This window comes from Eschrichtius robustus, chromosome 1 (genome assembly GCF_028021215.1).
Source record: "Eschrichtius robustus isolate mEscRob2 chromosome 1, mEscRob2.pri, whole genome shotgun sequence".
NCBI lineage: Eukaryota > Metazoa > Chordata > Mammalia > Artiodactyla > Eschrichtiidae > Eschrichtius > Eschrichtius robustus.
Window position 1 is genome coordinate 60,055,100 of NC_090824.1, and position 13,674 is coordinate 60,068,773.

Below are 13,674 nucleotides of genomic sequence, written 5' to 3' on the forward strand. Positions count from 1 at the left end.
GAATGTTGTGTGGTTATCTTCTCTGCCTGCTGGGTCCGTTCTGCTGGTGGGGATTCTTTGTGGGCTGTAGCCATGGGAAGGGTGTTTTGGTGATGAGAGTCCCTCCCTCCTAGGAGTCTGGGCTGAAAATGGACACTACTTTGCATAAATCTACGATGCCTGTGTAACATCGGTGTTTCTTGGCAGTTGTTGATAAAAAATATCTCAGAGATATTATAATTCAATCACTTCATATGCAATAGTATGTAGGTTACATAAGTGCTGATACACTAGAGATAAAAATGATTTATAGGGCAGTGCCTTGTGCTAAAAATATCAGTTGCTGATGATTCTAGAAAGTTAGAAATAGAACTAACCTACCAGTCAGATATCTGCAGGGAGGGAGGCATGAGGTATTTAATCATTTTCCCTCCCTGGAAAGAAAATTATAATTTCATTTCAAATAATCAATGAAAGATTCTCTATGTGTTAGGTGACTCATACATTAGAGTATATTTGTCCTTTATTTCTGACTCTGTGATTTAACAAAATTAATATTACAATATTATTTCTAGCCAAGTCTTCTTTACTATTAGATTTTAGAAGGATTGAAAAACAAAACTTGTCAAGAGACAAAAATTATTCTGTGCTCTTTTTTTCTGTTTATAGATGTGTCATTACATTTCTCTGTATTATTTTCACTTTTGGCTTTTTTGTAAGAATTGCTGAACTAGCTCTTGAATTGAGTGAATATTTTAATTCACTCTGTTTTTTTATATTATTAAGCCATCAGTAAACAAAAGAGAGAATGACTAAAGGAAGAAAATAACGATATAATAAAAATAACAAGGAAAGCATTTCAGAGAAACGTTAGAAAATGTTGAAGAAATTTCAATCAAGAGGTGAAAATAGCTTGAAGGCACTAACACTTTTTCACCTCAGGGGGGCAGCGGCTATTACAAAACTGGAAACAAGTCATTTTAGTATCTTTCTCCTCCACTTTAAATTCTGAACTTTTCTATTTCTTTTTGTGATTTTTTTATATCAATGCCCATGCCTTAGTGTTTGATTTTTGAAAGCTAATCCTTACTACTGTCTAAAATAGTTGGACCCCCAAAGTGAAAAAATAGTTTGTTGAAAGTGTACAAAACTGGAAAGTATGACTTTAGCTCCACATCATGCATGGAAAGCTTTCAAAATCTGAGTTCCCAGTAGAAAATTACAAATACATGAAATTTAAAATTTTCTCTGTAAATCAATTCTTTTAAAAGTAGCAATTGTGGACTCTATAGCACAATTAAGAGAGGCTGGGTAGGGATTTTGAGGTCACATTTCATCCTAGAACCTCCAGATGTGACCACATTTTTGACCTATAATTTCTTGTAGAATATTTAATATTTTAGTCATATTTCCATTTGGTTGCAATCTAAATATAGATTTAAAGTATGATGTTCCTTTTTTAGGAAAAAACACAATAACCCTAACCAGGGGAATTACACAAAGTTATATTTAGTGGTAGATTCTAAAATGTTAAAAATTCTCTCACTCTTCAGTTTCCTTGATTGAGTGAATTACTTATCATATGAGTGGAGATCAGCTTTGGTAAATGTGAGATATAGCAGGTGTTTCAGCTATTTTTAAGCACCAAGATTTGAGTATTTGCTATTTCCAGTAGGGGTAATCCAACAGAGTTTAGATTCAGAGGTGTTTTCTTTTTTTTTCTTTTCTTTTTTTTTTTAGTATAATCAGATGTATTTTAATCTAGTAAATAGAGGAAAACAGATATAGTCCATATCTTTTAAGAAGAAGAATCCACCAGTGTTGATATTAAGAACAAATGCAGAGGCCAGAGGGTGGTAGAGTGAGGTGTTTAGGAGCACGACTGCATGTGTTCAAGTCCCAGCTTTGCCGCTCCCCAGCTGAATCACTTTGGGCACGTTTTCTAACCTCTCTGGACCTGCTTCCTCAGCTGTAAGATGGGGACAATCACAGTACCTACCTTACAGGGTTGTGTGAGGATTAAATGATTAAGTGCCTGTAGTATGCTTAGAACATTGCCTGGAGCTTACTAAATGCCCTGCAAGTGTTGGCTGTCATCATTGTCACGGGAGGCCTTACTTCTTTCTCTCTGATTCTTCCTTGTCTATTAGGCACCCCACGTTATTATCTGCCTTTTACAGATGAAGAAATTAAGACTTAAAGATCTTATAAAAGCTTGTACAGCTGGTAAGTAGTAAAGTCCATGGATTATACTGTACCGATTGTATACAAATGCATCATAAACTGCAAATGAATAATATACTTAGTAGTAATTAATAACATGAATTGAGCACTCACTTTGTGTCAGGCACTGTTAGATGTGCTAAGGATAACCTTTGAGATAAGCACTATTATTATTCCCATTTTGCCAATGAGGAAACCAAGGTGCAGAGTGGTTAAGTAACTCACTCAAGATCACATAGCTACTTAGTGGTAGACTTGAGATATAAGTCCAGGTAGTTTGATCCAGGACTACATGACCTATTTTTGTTCTTTTCCCTGAGGGTGATTTAAATTCCTGTGGAGGCTTGTATGGGGTCCTGAGATCAGGGAAGGGTGTTGGAGGTCACAGAACGGCTGTGCCCACTGGTTGAGTGGAGAACTGGACCCGGGCAATTGGATGCTCCTCACCCCCAACCCCATCCTCAGAATGACGTACTGCCCACTGTTCCTATGCTAGAGGCTCTTTCAAAGACACAGCCTTAAGAGAATAGGTATTGAGGGACTTCCCTGGTGGCGCAGTGGTTAAGAATCCACCTGCCAATGCAGGGGACACGGGTTCGAGCCCTGGTCCGGGAAGATCCCACATGCCACGGAGCAACTAAGCCCATGTGGCACAACTACTGAGCCTGCACTCTAGAGCCTGCAAGCCACAACTACTGAGCCTGCGTGCCACAACTACTGAAGCCCACGTGCCTAGAGCCCATGCTCTGCAACAAAAGAAGCCACTGCAATGAGAAGCCTGCGCACAACAACGAAGAGTAGCCCCCACTCACTGCAACTAGAGAAAGCCCATGCGCAGCAACGAAGACCCAACGCAGCCAAAAATAAAATAAAATAAATAATTTAAAAAAAGAATAGGTATTGATGAGACCATCTGAACTGAAAATGTGACAGAACCCAATTACGGCCTCTATATAAACTTTTAAAGTTCTGGCAGGTGAGTGCAGAGATCTACTTATCTAGTGGCCACCCAAGACGAGCCTTGCATGTAAGTTCCCTTGCTTATTAAAATTGTCACCCAGTAATCTGGAGTGGTCTGCCTCTTCCCTCAGTTTTTGCTCTCAGTATGGGGGTCAGTTGAACCAACATGGGGTCATTTGGTCATTAGTGGCTTCTGGCTGGAAGGCTATTCTATTTGGTCTTCAGTCATCAGCCTTTCCCTCACTGCCTGTCACTCCTGTAACTTGTGGGCTGTTTCTCTTGGTGATGCTTCAGGAGAGCCCAGCCACGAGCCCCTGCTGACAAGCTCCCACATCTGCTCACATGGGTCCTGCTGACATTCCCAAACTCAGCTGGTCCACACTTTGGCCGCTGGCTGTGGGCTTTCATCACTGCCCCATGCTGGGGTGACCTCTTGCTCGGTGTACTGATTTGTGATTTTCAAGTAACTTCTGCATCCTTTGTTAAAGGTTTTGAAAACTTTTGTTCCTCTCTCTAGCTCCCTGCCTGCAGGTATACCTGAGTAGGGGTGAGGCACTATTCTCATAAGCCTTCTCCACACTGATATCTACTTTATTATAATTGCCTGTTAGAACAGAACTCCAGGTAGGAACAAAGACTCATACTCCTATTGATTGGGGATTTACACTTACCTGAAATCTCTACGACTTACCTCCTCCACCACGCATTTTGATGTTGAGTTGAGGTACACGGCCTTACACTCATGTCCTAAATATCCCTCTTTTACTACTACCCATTCCCTACTTTCCTCTCCCTCTCTACCCAGACTCCTGATTTCTTTAGTTTTAATGGAGATATAATCTATTTCCAGCACTATCATTACCACCAGCATTGTCACCATCACTGAGAATATATAGCATATTCCCAGGCCCTGGTATTATATTAGGCATGTGTTGCAAAGAGACTGTTGGCACCTGCAAGAAAATCTAACTTTACAAGAGTTTAGGGGGGTCATTTCAATTGGGTAATATCTGCTTCTCCCAGTTAATACACTGGGAAAATACAGTAGATGAAACTGGTGAGATAAACAAGGGTCATATCTTGAGGGGCCATGTAAGCCAGGTTAAAGAGTTTAGATTTTATCTTGAAGGCACTGAGGATCCCAAGGCAGATTTTAAGCAGGACAATGTATGATCAGAGTGGAAAACCTGAAGGTTGGTAAGGCTGGATGGAATCAAGCTGGAGGGCAGCTGGGAAGTACCTGTGGACATCTAGGCAAGAGAGACGATGCTGGGAGGAGGGTAGTGGGAGTGACAGGACCTGGAGATTGCTGTAGGAGGGAGAAGAGACAGGCTGCCTCTGCTTGGAGTTATCTCATTTTAGCTAGAAAATTCATACTTATTCCTTATTTTTTAACAGCTTTATTGAGATATCTGTGACATATACAAATTGTATATATTTAAAGTGTGCAACTTGATGTTTCGATATATGTATATATTGTGAAAATATTACCACAATCAAGCTAAGTAACTTACCCATCACCCCTACATAGTTATGATTTTGTGTGTGTATGTGTAGAGAAGTTTTTTTGTTTGTTTGTTTGTTTTTAAAACATCTTTACTGAAGTATAATTGCCTTACAATGGTGTGTTAGCTTCTGCTTTATAACAAAGTGAAGCAGTTATACATATACAATATGTTCCCATTTCTCTTCCCTCTTGCATCTCCCTCCCTCCCACCCCTCTAGGTGGTCACAAAGCACCAAGCTGATCTCCCTGTGCTATGCGGCTGCTTCCCACTAGCTATCTATTTTACATTTGGTAGTGTATATATGTCCATGACACTCTCTTACCCTGTCACATCTCACCCCACCCCCTCCCCATATCCTCAAGTCCATTCTCTGGTAGGTCTGTGTCTTTATTCCCGTCTTGCCACTAGGTTCTTCATGGCCTTTTTTTTTTTTTTTTTTTTCCCTTAGATTCCGTATATATGTGTTAGCATACTGTATTTGTTTTTCTCTTTCTGACTTACTTCACTCTGTATGACAGACTCTAACTCCATCCACCTCATTACAAATACCTCCATTTCATTTCTTTTTATGGCTGAGTAATATTCCATTGTATATATGTGCCACATCTTCTTTATCCATTCATCTGTCAATGGACATTTAGGTTGCTTCCATGTCCTGGCTATTGTAAATAGAGCTGCAATGAACATTTTGGTACATGACTCTTTTTGACCTATGGTTTTCTCAGGGTATATGCCCAGTAGTGGGATTGCTGGGTCGTATGGTAGTTCTATTTGTAGTTTTTTAAGGAACCTCCATACTGTTCTCCATAGTGGCTGTATCAATTTACATTCCCACCAACAGTGCAAGAGTGTTCCCTTTCCTCCACACCCTCTCCAGCATTTATTGTTTCTAGATTTTTTGATGATGGCCATTCTGACCGGTGTGAGATGATATCTCATTGTAGTTTTGATTTGCATTTCTCTAATGATTAATGATGTTGAGCATTCTTTCATGTGTCTGTAGGCCATCTGTATATCTTCTTTGGATAAATGTCTATTTAGGTCTTCTGCCCATTTTTGGATTGGGTTGTTCGTTTTTTTGTTATTGAGCTGCATGAGCTGCTTGTAAATCTTGGAGATTAATCCTTTGTCAGTTGCTTCATTTGCAAATATTTTCTCCCATTCTGATGGTTGTCTTTTGGTCTTGTTTATGGTTTCCTTTGCTGTGCAAAAGCTTTTAAGTTTCATTAGGTCCCATTTGTTTATTTGTGTTCTTATTTCCATTTCTCTGGGAGCTGGGTCAAAAAGAATCTTGCTGTGATGTATATCATAGAGTGTTCTGCCTATGTTTTCCTCTAAGAGTTTGATAGTGTCTGCCCTTACACTTAGGTCTTTAATCCATGTTGAGTTTATTTTTGTGCATGGTGTCAGGGAGTGTTCTAATTTCATACTTTTACATGTAGCTGTCCAATTTTCCCAGCACCAATTATTGAAGAGGCTGTCTTTTCTCCACTGTATATGCTTGCCTCCTTTATCAAAGATAAGGTGACCATATGTGTGTGGGTTTATCTCTGGGCTTTCTATCCTGTTCCATTGATCTATATTTCTGTTTTTGTGCCAGTACCAAACTGTCTTGATTACTGAAGCTTTGTAATATAGTCTGAAGTCAGGGAGCCTGATTCCCCCAGCTCCATTTTTCGTTCTCAAGATTGCTTTGGCTATTCGGGGTCTTTTGTGTTTCCATACAAATTGTGAAATTTTTTGTTCTAGTTCTGTGAAAAATGCCAGTGGTAGTTTGATAGGGATTGCATTGAATCTGTAGATTGCTTTGGGTAGTAGAGTCATTTTCACAATGTTGATTCTTCCAATCCACGAACATGGTATATCTCTCCATCTATTTGTATCATCTTTAATTTCTTTCATCAGTGTCTTATAATTTTCTGTATACAGGTCTTTTGTCTCCTTAGGTAGGTTTATTCCTAGATATTTTATTCTTTTTGTTGCAATGGTAAACGGGAGTGTTTTCTTAATTTCACTTTCAGATTTTTCGTCATTAGTGTATAGAAATGCAAGAGATTTCTGTGCATTAATTTTGTATCCTGTTACGTTACCAAATTCATTGATTAGCTCTAGGAGTTTTCTGGTAGCATCTTTAGGATTCTCTATGTATAGTATCATGTCATCTGCAAATAGTGACAGCTTTACTTCTTCTTTTCCGATTTGGATTCCTTTTATTTCTTTGTCTTCTCTGATTGCTGTGGCTAACACTTCCAAAACTATGTTGAATAATAGTGGTGAGAGTGGGCAACCTTGTCTTGTTCCTGATCTTAGTGGAAATGGTTTCAGTTTTTCACCATTGAGGACAATGTTGGCTGTGGGTTTGTCATATATGGCCTTTATTATGTTGAGGAAAGTTCCCTCTATGCCTACTTTCTGCAGGGCTTTTATCATAAATGGGTGTTGAATTTTGTCGAAAGCTTTCTCTGCATCTATTGAGATGATCATATGGTTTTTCTCCTTCAATTTGTTAATATGGTGTATCACATTGATTTGCGTATGTTGAAGAATCCTTGCATTCCTGGGATAAACCCCACTTGATCATGGTGTATGATCCTTTTAATGTGCTGTTGGATTCTGTTTGCTAGTATTTTGTTGAGGATTTTTGCATCTATGTTCATCAGTGATATTGGCCTGTAGTTTTCTTTCTTTGTGACATCTTTGTCTGGTTTTGGTATCAGGGTGATGGTGGCCTCGTAGAATGAGTTTGGGAGTGTTCCTTCCTCTGCAATTTTCTGGAAGAGTTTGAGAAGGATAGGTGTTAGCTCGTCTCTAAATGTTTGATAGAATTCACCTGTGAAGCCATCTGGTCCTGGGCTTTTGTTTGTTGGAAGGTTTTTAATCACAGTTTCAATTTCAGTGCTTGTGATTGGTCTGTTCATATTTTCTATTTCTTCCTGGTTCAGTCTCAGCAGTTTGTGCATTTCTAAGAATCTGTCCATTTCTTCCAGGTTGTCCATTTTATTGGCATAGAGTTGCTTGTAGTAATCTCTCATGATCGTTTGTATTTCTGCAGTGTCAGTGGTTACTTCTCCTTTTTCATTTCTAATTCTATTGATTTGAGTCTTCTCCCTTTTTCTCTTGATGAGTCTGGCTAATGGTTTATCAATTTTGTTTATCTTCTCAAAGAACCAGCTTTTAGTTTCATTGATTTTTGTTATTGTTTCCTTCATTTCTTTTTCATTTATTTCTGACCTAATCTTTATGATTTCTTTGCTTCTGCTGGCTTTGGGGGTTTTTTGTTCTTCTTTCTCTAATTGCTTTAGGTGCAAGGTTAGGTTGTTTATTCGAGATGTTTCCTGTTTCTTGAGGTAGGCTTGTATTGCTATAAACTTCCCTCTTAGCACTGCTTTTGCTGCGTCCCATAGGTTTTGGGTCGTCGTATCTCCATTGTCATTTGTTTCTAGGTATTTTTTGATTTCCCCTTTGATTTCTTCAGTGATCACTTCGTTATTAAGTAGTGTACAGTGTAGCCTCCATGTGTTTGTATTTTTTACAGATCTTTTCCTGTAATTGATATCTAGTCTCATAGCGTTGTGGTCAGAAAAGATATTTGATACGATTTCAATTTTCTTAAATTTACCAAGGCTTGATTTGTGACCCAAGATATGATCTATCCTGGAGAATGTTCCATGAGCACTTGAGAAAAATGTGTATTCTGTTGTTTTTGGGTGGAATGTCCTATAAATATCAATTAAGTCCATCTTGTTTAATGTATCATTTAAAGCTTGTGTTTCCTTATTTATTTTCATTTTGGATGATCTGTCCATTGGTGAAAGTGGGGTGTTAAAGTCCCCTACTATGATTGTGTTGCTGTCGATTTCCCCTTTTATGGCTGTTAGTATTTGCCTTATGTATTGAGGTGCTCCTATGTTGGGTGCATAAATATTTACAATTGTAATACCTTCCTCTTGGATCGATCCCTTGATCATTATATAGTGTCCTTCTTTGTCTCTTGTAATAGTCTTTATTTTAAAGTCTATTTTGTCTGATATGAGAATTGCTACTCCAGCTTTCTTTTGATTTCCATTTGCATGGAATATCTTTTTCCATCCCCTCACTTTCAGTCTGTATGTGTCTCTAGGTCTGAAGTGGGTCTCTTGTAGACAGCATATATATGGGTCTTGTTTTTGTATCCATTCAGCCAGCCTGTGTCTTTTGGTGGGAGCATTTAATCCATTTACATTCATGGTAATTATCGATATGTATGTTCCTATTCCCATTTTCTTAAATGTTTTGGGTTTGTTATTGTAGGTGTTTTCCTTCTCTTGTGTTTCTTGCCTAGAGAAGTTCCTTTAGCATTTGTTGTAAAGCTGGTTTGGTGGTGCTGAACTCTCTCAGCTTTTGCTTGTCTGTAAAGGTTTTAATTTCTCCATCAAATCCGAATGAGATCCTTGCTGGGTAGAGTAATCTTGGTTGTAGGTTTTTCTCCTTCATCACTTTAAGTATATCCTGCCACTCCCTTCTGGCTTGCAGAGTTTCTGCTGAAAGATCAGATGTTAACCTTATGGGGATTCCCTTGTGTGTTATTTGTTGTTTTTCCCTTGCTGCTTTTAATATGTTTTCCTTATATTTAATTTTTGACAGTTTGATTAATATGTGTCTTGGCGTGTTTCTCCTTGGGTTTATCCTGTATGGGACTCTCTGTGCTTCCAGGACTTGGTTAACTATTTCCTTTCCCATATTAGGGAAGTTTTCAACTATAATCTCTTCAAATATTTTCTCAGTCCCTTTCTTTTTCTCTTCTTCTTCTGGGACCCCTATAATTCGAATGTTGGTGCGTTTAATGTTGTCCCAGAGGTCTCTGAGACTGTCCTCAGTTCTTTTCATTCTTTTTTCTTTATCCTGCTCTGCGGTAGTTATTTCCACCATTTTATCTTCCAGGTCACTTATCCTTTCTTCTGCCTCAGTTATTCTGCTATTGATCCCATCTAGAGTATTTTTAATTTCATTTATTGTGTTTTTCATCGTTGCTTGGTTCCTCTTTAGTTCTTCTACGTCCTTGTTAAATGTTTCTTGCATTTTGTCTATTCTATTTCCCAGATTTTGGATCATCCTTACTATCATTATTCTGAATTCTTTTTCAGGTAGACTACCTATTTCCTCTTCATTTGTTAAGTCTGGTGTGTTTTGACCCTGTTCCTTCATCTGCTGTGTGTTTTTCTATCGTCTCATTTTGCTTATCTTACTGTGTTTGGGGTCTCCTTTTCTCAGGCTGCAGGTTCGTAGTTCCCGTTGTTTTTGGAATCTGTCCCCAGTGGCTAAGGTTGGTTCAGTGGGTTGTGAAGGCTTCCTGGTGGAGGGAACTAGTGCCTGAGTTCTGGTGGATGAGGCTGGATCTTGTCTTTCTGGTGGGCACGTCCACGTCTGGTGGTGTATTTTGGGGTGTCTGTGGCCTTATGATGATTTTAGGCAGCCTCTCTGCTAATGGATGGGGCTGTGTTCCTGTCTTGCTAGTTGTTTGGCATAGGGTGTTCAGCACTGTAGCTTGCTGGTCATTGAGTGATGCTGGGTCTTGATGTTGAGATGGAGATCTCTGAGAGATTTTTGCCGTTTGGTATTACGTGGAGCTGGGAGGTCTCTTGTGGACCAGTGTCCTGAAGTTGGCTCTCCCACCTCAGAGGCACGGGCCTGATGCCTGGCTGGAGCACCAAGAGCCTTTCGTCCACACGGCTCAGAGTAAAAGGGAGAAAAAATAGAAAGAAAGAAAGAAAGAAAGAAAGAGAGTATAATATAGTGAAGTAAAATAAAGCTATTATAAAGCAAAGCTATACAGACAAAATCTCACCCAGAAGCATATACATATACACTCACAAAAAAAGGAAAAGGGGAAAAATTAATATATCCTGCTCCCAAAGTCCACCTCCTGAATTTGGGATGATTCGTTGTCTATTCAGGTATTCTACAGATGCAGGCACATCAAGTTGTTTGTGGAGTTTTAATCCACTGCTTCTGATGCTACTGAGAGAGATTTCCCCTTCTCTTCTCTGTTCGCACAGCTCCCGGGGTTCAGCTTTGGATTTGGACCCGCCTCTGCATGTAGGTCGCCTGAGGGCGTCTATTCCCCGCCCAGACAGAACGGGGTTAAAGGAGCAGCTTCTTCGGGGGCTCTGGCTCACTGAGGCCGGGGGGAGGGAGCAGTACGGAGGAGGCGGGGCGAGCCTGCGGCGTCAGAGGCCGGCGTGACGTTGCAGCAGCCTGAGGCGCGCGGTGCGTTCTCCCGGGGAAGTTGTCCCTGGATCACGGGACCCTGGCAGTGGCGGGCTGCACAGGCTCCCGGGAGGGTGGTGTGGAGAGTGACCTGTGCTCGCACACAGGATTTTTGGAGGCGGCAGCAGCAGCCTTAGCGTCTGACGCCCGTCTCTGGGGTCCGCGCTGATAGCCGCAGCTCGCGCCAGTCTCTGGAGTTCGTTTAGGCGGCGCTCTGAATCCCCTCTCCTTGCGCGCCGCGAAACAAAGAAGCAAGAAAAAGTCTCTTGCCTCTTCGGCAGCTGCAGACTTTTTCCCGGTCTCCCTCCCAGCCAGCTGTGGCGCACTAGCCCCTTCAGGCTGTGTTCACGCCGCCAACCCCAGTCCTCTCCCTGGGATCCGACCGAAGCCTGAGCCTCAGCTCCCAGCCCCGCCCGCCCCGGCGGCTGAGCAGACAAGCCTCTAGGGCTGGTGAGTGCTGGTCAGCGCCGAGCCTCCGTGCGGGAATCTCTCCGCTTTGCCCTCCGCACCCCTGTGGCTGCACTCTCCTCCGTGGCTCCGAAGCTTCCCCCCTCCGCCACCCGCAGTCTCTGCCCGCGAAGGTCCTTCCTAGTGCGTGGAAATCTTTCCTCCTTCACAGCTCCCTCCCACTGGTGCAGGTGCTGTCCCTATTCTTTTGTCTCTGTTATTTCTTTTTTCTTTTGCCCTACCCAAGTACGGGGGGAGTTTCTTGCCTTTTGGGAGGTCTGACGTTTTCTGCCAGCGTTCAGTGGGTGTTCTGTAGGAGCAGTTCCACGTGTAGATGTATTTCTACTGTATCTATGGGAAGGAAGGTGATCTCCGCGTCTTACTCTTCCGCCATCTTCTCCCCAACCCGAGAAGTTTTAAATTAAGATATATCTTCTTCAGACGAATGGATAAAGAAGATGTGGTACATATATACAATGGAATATTACTCAGCCATAAAAAGGAACGAAATTGAGTCATTTGTTGAGATGTGGATGGATCTAGAGACTGTCATACAGAGTGAAGTAAGTCAGAAAGAGAAAAACAAATATCGTATATTAACGCATGTATGTGGAACCTAGAAAAATGGTACAGATGAGCCGGTTTGCAGGGCATAAGTTGAGAGACAGATGTAGAGAACAGACATATGGACACCTAGGGGGGAAAACTGCGGTGGGGTGGGGATGGTTGTGTGCTGAATTGGGCGATTGGGATTGACACGTATACACTGATGTGTATAAAATTGATGACAAATAAGAACCTGCAGTATAAAAAAACAAACAAACAAAAAGATATATCTTCTTAGCAACTTACAGGTATACAATATAGTATTGTTGAAAATGTGAAATATATGTGTATATGTGTACACACACTCACAGAGGAATATTATTCAGCCTTAAAAAAAAAAAAAAGAAAATCCTGCCATTTGAAACCACATGGATGAACCTTGAGGGCATTATGCTAAGTGAAATATGCCAGAGAAAGACAAATACTGCATATGTGTTCTTTTTTTAAAAAATATATAATTAATTAATTTTCTTTCTTTTATTTTTTGGCTGTGTTGGGTCTTAGTTGTGGCACGCAGGATCTTTTGCTGCGGTGCATGGGCTTCTCTCTAATTGTGGTGTGCAGGTTTTCTCTCTCTAGTTGTGGCACATAGGCTCCAGGGCACATGGGCTCTGTAGTTTGTGGCACTCGGGCTCTCTTGTTGTGGCACATGAGCTCAGTAGCTGTGGCGTGCGGGCTTAGTTGCCCCGCGGCATGTGGGATCTTAGTTCCCTGGCCAGGGATCGAACCAACATCCCCTGCATTGGAAGGCGCATTCTTTACCACTGGACCACCAGGGAAATCCCTGCATATTTGTTATTAAAGAGCTTACCAGTGAAGCCTTCCCTGACTTCCCATAGCTTGCTTCCATAGCTACCTGTACACATTTGATATCATAAATTTTTTTACTCTGTCTTTCTCACTAGTATGTGCTGTCCCTAATGAGGGCAGTTATTTTTCCCCAAAGTTCTTGTATCCTCAGGGTTTATTCCATTGCTTGGTACATAAAAGTCTGTTAAATATTTGTTTAATGACTGAATGGATGAATAAACAAATGAATAGACCTATCAGAGTAGTAGGTGTTACTCTGTGGAAAGTTATGGCCAAGCCTTGGCACACAAATCCCCTGACTGGACATCAGTGGGAAACACCTGGATCCTGCAGAGCAGACAAGTGTATTGGCCCAGAACTGGCACAGCAGGAATGTCAAGGCATGCAATCTGAACATTAGGCACAGGCAGGGCAACCTGACTTCTTATGCAGCAAAACTCATGTCTGGATTTTAATGTATCTGGGTATAAAAAATCAGGGATCCCTCCATTCTATACTTCTCTGAGCTGGTGGACTGAAATTCTAGTGTGCCACCATGAAAAGCAAGGGTAGTAACAGGGAGCCACATGCACCTACCTGCATCTCAGATAGATATCCTTTGCACCATTTGCTGTGCAAAGCAGACGAAAGAGAAAGCAACTTTGAACTACTTTATGTCTCCAGTCTTGCCTGCCCTCCAAACCAAAGCAGCTCTCGGTGTGTCTACCACACACGTGCAACACCTGTTATTGTTAGATTTTTATGATTTTTGCTAGACTAACTGGTGTGAAGCTGTATTCCATTGTTTGTTCCAGATTTTCCAAAGTTTTAATCTTTTATTTTAAAAAAGTTATCATATCCGGATTCCTGATCCTCTTCAAGTACTTTCTGTCTTTGCTTCCTGATGAGATTCAAC